Genomic DNA, 15,423 nt, shown 5'->3' with positions numbered 1-15,423 from the left:
TCAAGCAAGCAATTAAAGAAAGCAATTAATAAAGAGAGACATTCATGGCAAGGATTGAGATCATAGGCTTTCTATCCTAGTGACTAATCATAACAATACTTAACAAGAATCTATCTTATTTCGTCATCCCCAATGTTGGGAGAAGGTGTAAGTTATCTTCCATTAGAGAAAGTCAAACAAGACTAGTTAATCTCAAGTCAAAACTCCTAATCAACTCACTAATTGAATTAGCAAGAGATTAGAGTAAATGGAAATGATATTAACTAAGAACTCTAAGTCACCAATCTAAATTGGGTATTAATGACTCAAGATTGCCCAATTACCATTTCCAAGCCAAGAATGCTCAAAATCTACTCTAAGGTCCAACCAAGCATTTTATCAAACACTTGGTGGGTATCAAAGGAAAGCATAGTAAATGTGCAAGAAATATAAAATCTACCACTACCAATTGTAAGAAAAGTAAGATCAACAACTCAAATCAACAATAAAAGAACATCAAAATTAAATTGCATTAAAGGAAATCAAATCCAACATGAGTGCATGAACATAAAAGAGGTATAAAAGTAAAATTTACAAGAGAACTAAGAAGAATGAAGTATTGGGAACAAGAAATCATAAAGAAAACAAGATGAAATCAAATAATTGAATCTAGATCTAAGATGGAAATATCCTAAGAACCTTCATTCTAGAGAGAAGAGGGAGCTTCTCTCTCTAGAAACTAAACTACATGATGGTAAGCTACAACCAATTGCTCCCCATTTGCTCAATCTTCAATTTTGTATCAAATACCCTCAGAAACAAGTTGGATTTGGGCCTGGGCAGCTCAGAAATCGCCCCCAGCAATTTTCACTTTAAGTGGCTCACGTCCCAAGCGTCACGTGTGTGCGTCGCTGGCAAAACCTTTACTCACGCGTATGCGTGCTTGACGCGTGCGCGTGGCTTGAAAAATCTCCAATGCAAGTGTACGCGTGCGCGTGGCCCTCAATTCTCCAAAGGCTCATTTCTTCATGGATTCTCCACTTTGCATGCTTTTCTCTTCACTTCTTCCATCCAATACTTGCCTTATGAACCTAAAATCACTCAACAAACACATCAAGGCATCGAATGGAATTAAAGTGAATTAAAATCACCAATTTAAGGGCCTAAAAAGCAGATTTTTACACTTAAGCACAAATTAGGGAAGAATTACAAAACCATGCTATTTCCTTGAATAAATGTGGAAAAAGGTGATAAAATCCCCTAATCTGAACCTCTGCTTTCCTATTGCCTTCTTCCATTCATTCATACTCCTTTCATGGCAAGCTTTATGTTGGGCATCACCATTGTCAATGGCTACTTCCCGTCCTCTCAGTGAAAATGTTCCAAATGCGCTGTCACCGCACGACTAATCATCTGTCGGTTCTCGGTTCTCGTGGAATAGGATCCATTGATCCTTTTGCGTCTGTCACTATGCCCAACACTCGCGAGTTTGAAGCTCGTCACAGTCATCCCTTCCCAGATCCTACTCAGAATACCACAGACAAGGTTTAGACTTTCTGGATCTCAGGAATGGCCGCCAATAATTCTTAAACGCCAGCTTTTGTGCCAGTTTGGGTGTTTAACTCCAGCTTTTATGCTAGTTTTGGCGTTTTGATGCCAGAATTTCTATGCTGACTTAGAACGCCAGTTTGGGCCATCAAATCTCGGGCAAAGTATCGACTATTATATATTTCTGGAAATCCCAGGATGTCTACTTTCCAACGCAATTGAGAGCGCGCCAATTGGATTTCTGTAGCTCCAGAAAATCCACTTCGAGTGCAGGGAGGTCAGAATCCAACAGCATCTGCAGTCCTTTTTCAGCCTCTGAATCAGATTTTTGCTCAGGTCCCTCCATTTCAGCTAGAAAATACCTGAAATCACAGAAATACACACAAACCCATAGTAAAGTCCAGAAATGTGATTTTTATTTAAAAATTAATAAAAACATAATAAAAACTAGCTAAAACATACTAAAAATAATGCCAAAAAGCGTATAAATTATCCGCTCATCACAACACCAAACTTAAATTGTTGCTTGTCCCCAAGCAACTAAAAATCAAATAGGATAAAAAGAATAGAATATACAATGAATTCCAAAAACATCTATGAAGATCAGTCTTAATTATATGAGCGGGGCTATTAACTTTTTGCTTCTGAACAGTTTTGGCATCTCACTTATCCCTTGAAGTTCAGAGTGATTGGCTTCTATAGGAACTCAGAATTCAGATAGTGCTATTGATTATCCTAGTTCAGTATGTTGATTCTTGAACACAGCTACTTTATGAGTCTTGGCCGTGGCCTTAAGCATTTTGTTTTCCAGTATTACCACCGGATACATAAATGCCACAGACACATAACTGGGTGAACCTTTTCAGATTGTGACTCAGCTTTGCTAGAGTCCCCAATTAGAGGTGTCCAGAGCTCTTAAGCACACTCTTTTTTCTTTGGACCACGACTTTAACCGCTCAGTCTCAAGTTTTCACTTGACACCTTCACGCCACAAGCACATGGTTAGGGACAGCTTGGTTTAGCCGCTTAGGCCAGGATTTTATTCCTGTGGGCCCTCCTATCCACTGATGCTCAAAGCCTTGGATCCTTTTTATTTTACCCTTGCCTTTTGGTTTAAAGGGCTATTGGCTTTTTCTGCTTGCTTTTTCTTTCTCTTTTTTTTTTCTTTTTTCTTTCTTTTTTCTTTCTTTTTTTTTGCATATATTTTTTTTTCTACAAGATTTTCACTGCTTTTTCTTGCTTCAAGAATCATTTTTATGATTTTTCAGATCATCAATAATATTTCTCCTTTTCCATCATTCTTTCAAGAGCCAACAATTTTAACATTCATGAACAACAAATTTAAAAATATGGACTGTTCAAGCATTCATTCAGAAAAATAAAAAGTATTGCCACCACATCAAAATAATTAATCTGTTTTAAAATTTGAAATTCATGCACTTCCTTTTCATTTTTTGATTAAAACATTTTTCTTTTAAGAAAGGTGATGGATTCATAGGACATTCATAACTTTAATACATAGACACTAAGACACTAATGATCATGTAATAAAGACACAAACATAGATAAACCTAAAGCATAATTTTTGAAAAATAGAAAAATAAAGAACAAGGAAATTAAAGAACGGGTCTACCTTAGTGATGGCAGCTTGTTCTTCCTCTTCAAGATCTTATGGAGTGCTTGAGCTCCTCAATGTCTCTTCCTTGCCTTTGTTGCTCCTCCCTCATAACTCTTTGGTCTTCTCTAATTTCATGGAGGAGGATAGAATGCTCTTGGTGCTCCACCCTTAGTTGTCCCATGTTGGAACTTAATTCTCCTAGGGAGGTGTTAATTTGCTCCCAATAATTTTGTGGAGGAAAATGCATCCCTTGAGGAATCTCAGGGATTTCATGATGAGGAATTTCCTCATGCTCTTGTTGAGGTCCATGAGTGGGCTCTCTTGTTTGCTCCATCTTTTTCTTAGTGATGGGCTTGTCCTCATCAATGAGGATGTCTTCCTCTATGTCAATTCCAGCTGAATTGCAGAGGTGACAAATGAGATGAGGGAAGGCTAACCTTGCCAAAGTAGAAGACTTGTCCGCCACCTTGTAAAGTTCTAGGGATATAACCTCATGAACTTCTACTTCCTCTCCAATCATGATGCTATGGATCATGATAGCCCGGTCTATAGTAACTTCAGATCGGTTGCTAGTGGGAATGATTGAGCGTTGGATGAACTCCAACCATCCTCTAGCCACAGGCTTGAGGTCATGCCTTCTTAGTTGAACCGGCTTCCCTCTTGAATCTCTCTTCCATTGAGCGCTCTCTTCACAAATGTCTATAAGGACTTGGTCCAACCTTTGATCAAAGTTGACCCTTCTAGTGTAGGGGTGTGCATCTCCTTGCATCATTGGCAAGTTGAATGCCAACCTTACATTTTTCGGACTGAAATCTAAGTATTTCCTCCAAACCATTGTAAGCCAATTCTTTGGGTCCGGGTTCACACTTTGATCATGGTTCTTGGTGATCCATGCATTGGCATAGAACTCTTGAACCATTAAGATTCCGACTTGTTGAATGGGGTTGGTGAGAACTTCCCAACCTCCTCTTCAAATCTCATGTCGGATCTCCGGATATTCACCCTTTTTGAGCTTGAAAGGGACCTCGGGGATCACTTTCTTCTTGGCCACAACTTCATAGAAGTGGTCTTGATGCACCCTTGAGATGAATCTCTCCATCTCCCATGACTCGGAGGTGAAAGCTTTTGCCTTCCCTTTCCTCTTTCTAGAGGTTTCTCCGGCCTTTGGTGCCATAAATGGTTATGGAAAAACAAAAAAGCTTTAGCTTTTACCACACCAAACTTAGAAGGTTTGCTTGTCCTCGAGCAAAAAAGAAGAAAGAAGAGAGTAGAGGAAGAAGAAATAGAGGAGATGGAGGGGGGTAGTGTTTCGGCCAAGGGGGGAAGTAGTGTTTAAGATGTGTGAAAATGAAGGAGTGAAGATGGGTTTATATAGGAGTGGAGAAGGGGGCTTGGGTTCGGCCATGTATGGGTGGGTTTTGGAGGAAAAGTGGTTTGAATTTGAATGGTGAGGTAGGTGGGGTTTATGATGGATGGATGTGGATTGGTGAAGGGTTTATGGAGAAGAGGGTAGGATTTGATAGGTGAGGGGTTTTTGGGGAAGAGGTATTGAGTGGATTGGTGAAGGGTATTTGGGGAAGAGTATTATGAAAAGGTGTGAAGAAGAGAGAGAGTGAGTTGAGGTTGGTGGGGATCTTGTGGGGTCCACAGATCTTGAGGTGTCAAGGATTTCTCATCCCAGCACCAATTAGGCGTGCAAAACGCCTTCTGCTACCAATCCTGGCGTTAAACGCCAGGTTGCTGCCCATTTCTAGTGTTTAACGCCAGCTTCTTGCCCTTTTCTGGCGTTAAACGCCAGTCTGGTGCCTATTTCTGGCGTTAAACGCCCAGAATGGTGCCAGACTTGGGCGTTTAACGCCCATTCTACTGTCCTTACTGGCGTTTAAACGCCAGTAGGCTTCTCCTCTAGGGTGTGCTATTTTTCATTCTGTTTTTTAGTTTGTTTTTGCTTTTTTAATTATTTTTGTGACTTCACATGATCATCAACCTACAGAAAATATAAAATAACAATGGAAAATAGAAATTTAACATAGATAAGTAAAATTGGGTTGCCTCCCAACAAGCACTTCTTTAATGTCAATAGCTTGACAGTGGGCTCTCATGGAGCCTCACAGATACTCAGAGCATGATGATGGCCTCTCAACACCAAACTTAGAATTTGGTTGTGGCCTCCCAACACCAAACTTAGAGTTTGAATGTGGGGATTTTGTTTGACTCTGCATTGAGAGAAGTTTTTCATGCTTCCTCTCCATGGTTACAGAGGGAGATCCTTGAGCTTTAAACACAAGGGAGTCCTCATTCACTTGAAGAACCAATTCTCCTCTGTCAATATCAATCACAACTCTTGCTGTGGCTAGGAAGGGTCTGCCAAGGATGATGGATTCATCCATACACTTCCTAGTGTCTAGGATTATGAAATCAGCAGGGATGTAGTGGCCTTCAACCTTTACCAAGATATCCTCTACAAGTCCATAAGCCTGTTTTCTTGAATTGTCTGCCATCTCTAGTGAGATTCTTGCAGCTTGTACCTCAAGGATTCCTAGCTTCTCCATTACAGAGAGAGGCATGAGGTTTATGCTTGACCCTAGGTCACACAAAGCCTTCTCAAAGGTCATGGTGCCTATGATACAAGGTATTGAGAACTTTCCAGGATCTTGTCTCTTCAGAGGTAATTTCTGCCTAGTCAAGTCATCAAGTTCTTTGGTGAGCAAAGGGGGTTCATCCTCCCAAGTCTCATTACCAAATAGCTTGGCATTTAACTTCATGATTGCTCCAAGGTACTTAACAACTTGCTCTTCAGTAACATCTTCATCCTCTTCAGAGGAAGAATACTCATCAGAGCTCATAAATGGCAGAAGTAAATTCAATGGAATCTCTATGGTCTCTGTATGAGCCTCAGATTCCTATGGTTCCTCATTAGGGAACTCTTTGGAGGCCAGTGGATGTCCATTGAGGTCTTCCTCAGTGGAAATCACTGCTTCTTCCTCCTCTCCAGGTTCGGCCGTGTGGGTCATGTTGATGGCCTTGCACTCTCCTTTTGGATTTTCTTCTGTATTGCTTGGAAGAGTACTAGGAGGGAGTTCAGTGACTTTCTTGCTCAGCTGACCCACTTGTCCCTCCAAATTTCTAATGGAGGACCTTGTTTTAGTCATGAAACTTTGAGTGGTTTAATTAAATCAGAAACTACAGTTGCTAATTTAGAGTGGTTCTGCTTAGAATTCTCTGTTTGTTGATGAGAAGATGATGGAAAAGGCTTGCTATTGCTAAACCTATTTCTTCCACCATTAGTGTTGTTGAAGCCTTGTTGAGGCCTCTATTGATCCTTTCATGAGAGGTTTGGATGATTTCTCCATGAAGGATTATAGGTGTTTCCATAGGATTCTCCCATGTAATTCACCTCTTCCATTGCTGGGTTCTCAGGATCATAAGCTTCTTCTTTAGATGAAGCTTCTTTGGTACTGACTGTTGCTGCTTGCATTCCAGACAGACTCTGAGAAAGCATATTGACTTGTTGAGTCAATATTTTGTTCTGAGCCAATATGGCATTCAGGGTATCAATCTCAAGAACTCCTTTCTTCTGACTTGTCCCATTATTCACAGGATTCCTTTCAGAGGTGTACATGAATTGGTTATTTGCAACCATTTCAATGAATAAGCTCAAAGTTATTTGCTCCAATGGCAGGGATTGAGATGCTTCTCCCATAGAATTTAGGAGTAGGTGCAGTAAAGTCACCAAACACCTTCCTTGCATTGTTGGCATTGTTGTTATTTTCGGCTGCCATGGCTTCTTCTTGTTTGAAAGTTTCTATTAGGTCCTCTATAGAGAGTTGTACTTTAGCTTCTTTTAGCTTTCTCTTCAAGGTCTTTTCAGGTTCAGGATCAGCTTCAACAAGAATGCCCTTGTCCTTGCTCCTGCTCATATGAAAAGAGAAGAGAAGAAAATATGGAATCCTCTATGTCACAGTATAGAGATTCCTTGAGGTGTCAGAGGAAAAGAAGAATAGAAGGAGAAGGTAGAGAAGAAAGAATTCGAACTTATCAAGAGGGATAGAGTTCGAATTGTACATTGAGGCAGAGTGTTAGTCCATAAATAAAAGGATTTGGGAAGAAGGGAAGAATTTTCGAAATTAAAGTAAAAATATTTTGAAATAATTAAAAGAAATTTTGAAAATTTGGTAAATGATTTTTGAAAACTAAGATTGGGAAAGAAATTAAGTGATTTTTGGAAAAGATTTTAAAATTTGAAATAAAAAAGATATGATTGAAAATTAATTTTGAAAAGGATGTGATTGAAAAGATATGATTGAAAAGATATGATTGAGAATCAAATTAAAAAGAGAAATTTTTAAAATTAAAGTTGATTACTTGACTAACATGAAATTAAAAGATATGATTCTAGAATTAAAATTTGATCCTTTCTTAATAGGCAAGTAACAACTTGAAAATTTTGAATTAAATCATTAATTGTAGCAAGGATTTTCAAAAATAATAATAATTTAAAAAATGGAAAGAAATTGATTTTGAAAAGATATGATTGAAAAGATATGATTTGAAAAATATTTGATTTTGAAAAATTATGAATATTTGAAAAAGATTTGAATTAAAAACAAAATCTCCCCTCTAGTGTCCTCCTGGCATTAAACGCCCAGAATGGCATCCATTCTGGCGTTTAACGCCCAAAATGCTACCTTTTTGGGCGTTTAACGCCCAGCCAGGTACCCTGGTTGGCGTTTAAACGCCAGTTTTCCTTCCTCACTGGGTGTTTTGAACACCCAGCTTTTTTTCTGTAATTCCTCTGCTGCATATTCTGAATCTTCAATTCTCTGTATTATTGACTTGAAAAGACATGGTTGGAAAACTAAGATTAAACAAATAATGCATGCAGGACACCAAACTTAGAAGTTTGTATACTAAGGACTATAACAATTTGAAAATGCATATGAGAAACAACAAAAGACACAAAACAAGAGAATTTAAAGATCAGAGCAAGAAAATCATCAAGAACAACTTGAAGATTAATGAAGAACATAATGCATATATTCGAAAAATGCAAGAATAAAGACATGCAATTGACACCAAACTTAAGATTAGATACTAGACTAAAACAAGAAACATAAAATATTTTTTATTTTAAGATTTTATAAATTTTTTTGTAATTTTTTTTTTCGAAAATTAGGTGGAAAAAGAAAATAAGGATTTCAAAATTCTTAATGAGAATTCCAGGAATCATGCAATGTTAGTCTAAAACTCCGGTCTAGGAATTAGACATGGCTTACTAACCAGCCAAGCTTTCAGTGAAAGCTTCGGTCCAAAATACTAGACAAGGCCAATGGCCAGTCAAGCTTTTGCAAATCATTACGTTCAACAGCAAGATTGATAGAAATCAACAAGCCCTTGTGATGATAAGTTGAAACCTCGGTCCAAAAGATTAGACATGGCTTCTCAGCCAGCCAGACTTCAACAAATCATCATGAAACTCTAGAATTCATTCTTAAAAGTTCTAAAGAACAAAATAGAAATACAAATTTTTTTTTTGAAATTTTTCGAAAATTAAAAGGTAAAAAGCTTAAACATAAAATAAAATTACCTAATCTGAGCAACAAGATGAACCGTCAGTTGTCCAAACTCGAATAATCCCCGGCAACGGCGCCAAAAACTTGGTTCACAAAATTGTGATCATCAATGGCGCCAATAACTTGGTACGCATAATTGTAATCTCAACTCTTTATCACAACTCCGCACAACTAACCAGCAAGTGCACTGGGTCGTCCAAGTAATAAACCTTACGTGAGTAAGGGTCGATCCCACGGAGATTGTCGGCTTGAAGCAAGCTATGGTCATCTTGTAAATCTCAGTCAGGTGGATTCAAATGGTTATGGAGAATTGATAATTAAAAGATGAATAAAACATAATATAAAGATAGAGATACTTATGTAATTCATTGGTAGGAATTTCAGATAAGCGTATGAAGATACTTTGTTCCTTCTGAACCTCTGCTTTCTGATGAACGAATATTTTATACGCTTTTTGGGGTTAATTTCATATAGTTTTTATTATATTCTAGTTAGTTTTTAGTTTATTTCCATTAGTTTTTAGGAAAAATTCATATTTCTGGACTTTACTATGAGTTGTGTGTTTTTCTGTAATTTCAGGTATTTTTCTGGCTGAAATTGAGGGAGCTGAGCAAAAATCCGATTCAGGCTGAAAAAGGACTGCTGATGCTGTTGGATTCTGACCTTTCTGCACTCAAAGTGGATTTTCTGGAGCTACAGAACTCAAAATGGCGCGCTTCCAATTGCGTTAGAAAGTAGACATCCAGGGCTTTCCAGCAATATATAATAGTTCATACTTTGCTCAAGGATAGGCGACGTAAACTGGCGTTCAACGCCAGTTCTCTGCCCAATTCTGGCGTCCAGCGCCAGAAAAGGATTAAAAGTTGGAGTTCAACGCCAGAAATGGATCCAAACCTGGCGTTGAACGCCCAAAACAGCCTTATGCACGTGAATTGTTTAAGTCTCAGCCCCAGCACACACCAAGTGGGCCCCAGAAGTGGATCTCTGCACCACCCATCATAGTTTACTCATTTTTTGTAAACCTAGGCTACTAGTTTAGTATTTAAACAACTTTTTGAGACTTATTTTGTATCTCATGACATTTCAGATCTGAACTTTGTACTCTTTGACGGCATGAGTCTCTAAACTCCATTGTTGGGGGGTGAGGAGCTCTGCTGTGTCTCGATGAATTAATGCAAGTATTTCTGTTTTCTATTCAAACATGCGTGTTCCTATCTAAGATATCCATTCGCGCCTAACTATGGAGAAGGTGATGATCAGTGACACTCATCACCTTTCTCAATCCATGAACGTGTGTCTGACAATCAGCTCCGTTCTACATCAGATTGAATGAATATCTCTTAGATTCCTTAATCAGAATCTCCGTGGTATAAGCTAGATTGATGGCGGCATTCATGAGAATCCGGAAAGTCTAAACCTTGTCTGTGGTATTCCGAGTAGGATTCTGGGATTGGATGACTGTGACGCACTTCAAACTCGCGAGTGATGGGCGTAGTGACAGACGCAAAAGGATAGTAAATCATATTCCGGTACGACTGAGAACCTGCAGATGATTAGCCGTGCGGTGACAACGCACTTGGACCCTTTTCACTGGAAGGATGGATGGTAGCCATTGACAACGGTGATCCACCAACACACAGCTTGCCATAGAAGAACGTGCGTGCGTGAATCAGAGGACAGAGGAAAGCAGAGATTTAGAAGACAAAGCATCTCCAAAACCTCAGCATATTCTCCATTACTGCACAACAAGTAACCTTTAACCCATGCTCTCTTGTTTATTCGTAATTCAACTGATAAATATAATTGACTTCCTGACTAAGAATTGTAAGATAACCATAGATTGCTTCAAACCAACAATCTCTGTGGGATTCGACCCTTACTCACGTAAGGTATTACTTGGATGACCCAGTGCACTTGCTGGTTAGTGGTACGAGTTGTGAAAGGTGTGATTCACAATTCGTGCACCAAGTTTTTGGCGCCGTTGCCGGGGATTGTTCGTGTTTGGACAACTAACGGTTTATTTTGTTGCTTAGATTAGGAAAAATTTCCCTTTTAGTTTAGAGTCTCTTATTATTGTCGTGTTAAAATTTTAGAATCCTTATTTTCTTTTTTAAAATCTTTTTCAAAAATAATTTTTCTATTAAATCCTGTGCCAAACTTTAAGTTTGGTGTTTTCTTGTTAATTTTTCTGTTTTTTCGAAAATTTTGGTTTGGTTTTCTAAAAATTTTAAGTTTGGTGTTCTTCCTTCATGTTCTTGTGTTCTTGTGAGTCCTCAAAGTGTTCTTGAGTTTTCCTTGTGTCTTGATTTTAAAATTTTTAAGTTTGGTGTTCCTTGGTGTTTTCCCTCCAAAATTCTCGAAAACTAGGAGCATTAGATCTAAAAATTTTAAATCTGGTGCTATTTTATTACTTTTCTCTTTCCTCACTAAATTCAAAAATATCTCTTCTCTCTATTTCTAAAACAAATTTTTGAAATTTATTTCTAAAATTCAGATTTTTTTTTCAAAAATTAAAATCTTTTCTAAATCATATCTTTTTCAAAACTTCCTGACCACTTTCTCTCCCCTCATTTTTTCGAAAATCTTCACCTATTTTTATTTATTTTATTTTAATTTATTTTATTTTCAAAATAAATAAATAAATAAATAAAAATATTTTTTCTCTATTTTACATCATCTCTCTTTCTCCATCATGGATCTAAGTGGAAATGAACAGTCTAGAAGGACTCTGGGGTCATATGCCAACCCCACTACTACTTCATATGGGAGTAGTATCTGGCACTGAACGCCCAAAATGGGCACAGTTCTGGCGTTCAAACGCCAGGAACAGACAAGGAGTTGGCATCTAACGTCACTCCAGTTTCTAACTCTGGCACTCAATTGCCAGTGAGGGATCAGACACACACAAATGCTGATAGCAACCCGTCTAAAAAGGCTTCATCAACCACTTCTGTAGGCAATAAACCTACAGCAAATAAGGTTGAAGAATATAAAGCCAAGATACCTTATCCTCAAAAACTCCGGAAAGAGGAGCAGGATAAGCAATTTGCTCGCTTTGCAGATTATCTCAGGACTCTTGAAATAAAGATTCCATTTGCAGAAGCACTTGAGCAAATACCTTCTTATGCCAAGTTCATGAAAGAGATCTTGAGTCATAAAAAGGATTAGAGAGAAACAGAAAGAGTTCTCCTCACTGAAGAATGTAGTGCAGTCATTCTGAAAAGCTTTTCTGAAAAGCTTAAAGACCTTGGGAGTTTTCTAATACCATGCATATTAGAAGGTCAATGCACCAAGACAGCTTTATGCGATCTTGGGGCAAGCATCAACCTAATACCTGCATCCACTATCAGAAAGCTTGGCTTAACTGAAGAAGTCAAACCAACCCGGTCCCAAAAAAGGGAGGCATGACAGTGATTCATAATGAAAAAAATGAACTGGTTCCTACAAGAACAGTTACAGGGTGGCGCATGTGTATTGACTACAGAAGGCTCAATACAGCCACCAGAAAGGATCATTTTCCTTTACCATTCATAGACCAGATGCTTGAAAGACTAGCAGGTCATGATTATTACTGCATTTTGGACGGCTACTCAGGCTATAACCAGATTGCAGTAGATCCTCAGGATCAAGAGAAAACAGCATTCACATGTCCATCCAGAGTGTTTGCTTATAGAAGGATGCCATTTGGGCTGTGTAATGCGCCTGCAACCTTCCAGAGATGCATGCTCTCTATTTTCTCTGATATGGTGGGAAAATTTCTGGAAGTCTTCATGGATGACTTCTCAGTATATGGAGACTCATTCAGCTCCTGTCTTGATCACGTGAAACTTGTTCTGAAAAGATGCCAAGAGACCAACCTAGTTTTAAACTGGGAAAAATGTCACTTCATGGTGACTGAAGGGATTGTTCTTGGGCATAAAATCTCAAACAAGGGAATAGAGGTGGATCAAGCAAAAATAGAGGTAATTAAAAAATTACCACCACCTGCCAATGTTAAGGCAATCAAAAGCTTTCGGGGCATGCAGGATTCTATAGGAGGTTTATAAAGGATTTTTCAAAAATCACAAAACCTCTAAGCAATCTGCTAGCTGCTGACACGCCATTTGTGTTTGACACAGAGTGCCTGCAAGCGTTTGAAACGCTGAAAGCTAAGCTGGTCACATCACCAGTTATTTCTACACCAGAATGGACATTACCATTTGAGCTAATGTATGATGCCAGTGATCACGCCATTGGTGCAGTGTTGGGACAGAGGCATGACAAGATTCTGCACGTCATTTACTACGCTAGTCGCATTCTAAATGATGCCCAGAAAAATTACACAACCACAGAAAAAGAATTACTTGCAGTGGTTTACGCCATTGACAAGTTCAGATCATACTTAGTAGGATCAAAAGTGATTGTGTATACTGATCATGCTGCTCTTAAATATCTACTCACAAAGCAGGATTCAAAACCCAGGCTCATCAGATGGGTGTTGCTTCTGCAAGAGTTTGATATAGAAATAAGAGACAGAAAAGGGATAGAGAACCAAGTGGCTGATCATCTGTCCCGGATAGAGCCAGTAGAAGGGACGCCCCTCCCCTCTCTTGAGATCTCTGATACTTTTCCGGATGAGCATTTATTTGCCATTCAGGAAACACCATGGTTTGCCGATATTGCAAACTATAAAGCTGCAAGGTTCATACCCAAGGAGTACAACAGGGTACAAAAAAAGAAATTAATTACTGATGCAAAGTACTACTTGTGGGATGAACCCTATCTCTTTAAGAGATGTGCAGACGGAATTAAATGAACTAGAGGAATTCAGATTCACAACTTTCGAAAATGCCAAGCTTTATAAAGAGAAATAAAAAAGTGGCATGACAGAAAGCTGTCATCTAGAATCTTTGAACCAGGACAGAAGGTTCTGCTGTTTAACTCTAGACTCAGGCTATTCCCCGGGAAATTGAAATCCCGGTGGAGGGGACCATACGTGATTACAAGTGTATCACCATATGGTTATGTGGAGCTTCAAGATATTGATTCTGATAAGAGGTTCATTATCAATAGACAGAGAATCAAGCACTATCTTGAAGGCAACGTTGAGCAACAATGCTCAAGGCTGAAGCTAGACTAAAAGCTCAGCAAGGTCCAGCTAAAGACAATAAAGAAGCGCTTGCTGGGAGGCAACCCAGCCATGGGGCATCAATCCTCTAAGCATTTTGCCCTATTTCTATTTTTATTTTTATTTGTTTGTATAGAGTTCATTGATACTATGGTAAATCATCATTTTCATAAATCCACAGGGTTACAGAAGGAATCTACACACAAAACAGAGAAAGGGAACTCATTGGCAAGAAAACGCAGTGAAGGCCCATTTTGGGCGTTCAGCGCCCAAAAGGGGCAGCCAGTGGGTGCTGAACGCCAGCAAGGATAGCAATCTGGCGTTCAACGCCAGAAAAGGGTAACAACTGGGCATTGAACGCCCAGGAGAACAGCATTTGGGCGTTGAACGCCCAAAACAGGCAGTGTTTGGGCGTTCAAACGCCAGGATGATGGGGAGGAGGTAAATTCATTTTTCTTCGTATTTTTTCATTCTAATCTTAATTTTCATACTTCAATTCATGATTTCTTGCATAAACATGTTAAGAACTCTGATTTCTAAAATCCCTAATTTCTAAAAACCCTACCTTAAAAATATCAAATATATCTTAATCCATAAGCACAAACCCTCTTTTTGCTAACAAAAATTCTAAAGAGGCCAGGTTGGCTTATCCAAGCGTGATTTCTCTGCTCTGCAAGGACGCCGGAGTAAGGATGGGAATAACTGAGTATATCTCAGTTGAGAAACCAATCACCAAAGCATCAGTGGAAAAACAACAAGCACAGGATGATCCCACCAAGAAGAAAACACAGGAATTTCTCCCAGAAATCCCTCAATCTGAATACTGGGAGTATCTTGAGACGTCTGTTACCAAGATACAGGAAGCCATGGAACAAATAATAAAAGAACAGAAGGAACACAGTCAAATTCTTACCTATATGTTTAAAGAACAAGAGGAGCAAGGGCGTGACTTAAGGGAATTGAAGCGCCAGAAGTTATCTCTTGAAGGACCAAGCACCCCACGGATCAGAGGAACATCCACTTCCCAGAACAAAGGTTGTTAAATTCCAATTTCTGCTTTAACTCTGTGATAGTGTCATTATAGAAGTTCACCTTATAGTAGTAATTAGTATCTATTTTGATTTTATCTCTAATTAAGCCATAATTTATTTTTCTCATCATCAGCAAACATGAATAAAATAGTAGATCTTTTGAATAAGAGGCAATAAAATTTCGAGTTTTAATAAGAGAAATTCTAATTAGTTACATGTGGTGGCAATACTTTCTGTCTTCTGAATGAATGCTTGAACAGTGCATATGTCTTTTAAATTTGTTGTTTAAGACTGTTAAATATGTTGGCTCTTGAAAGAATGATGAACATGAGACATGTTATTGATAATCTGAAAAATCATAAAAATGATTCTTGAAGCATAAAAAAAAAAAAAAACCAATAGCCCTTAAAACCAAAAGGCAAGGGTAATAAAAAGGATCCCAAGGCTTTGAGCATCAGTGGATAGGAGGGCCTAAGGGAATAAAATCCTGGCCTAAGCGGCTAAACCAAGCTGTCCCTAACCATGTGCGTGTGGCGTGAAGGTGTCAAGTGAAAACTTGAGACTGAG

The sequence above is a fragment of the Arachis ipaensis genome, chromosome B07 (genome assembly GCF_000816755.2).
Source record: "Arachis ipaensis cultivar K30076 chromosome B07, Araip1.1, whole genome shotgun sequence".
In the NCBI taxonomy this organism is placed as follows: Eukaryota; Viridiplantae; Streptophyta; class Magnoliopsida; order Fabales; family Fabaceae; genus Arachis; species Arachis ipaensis.
This window is presented reverse-complemented; position numbering follows the sequence as displayed.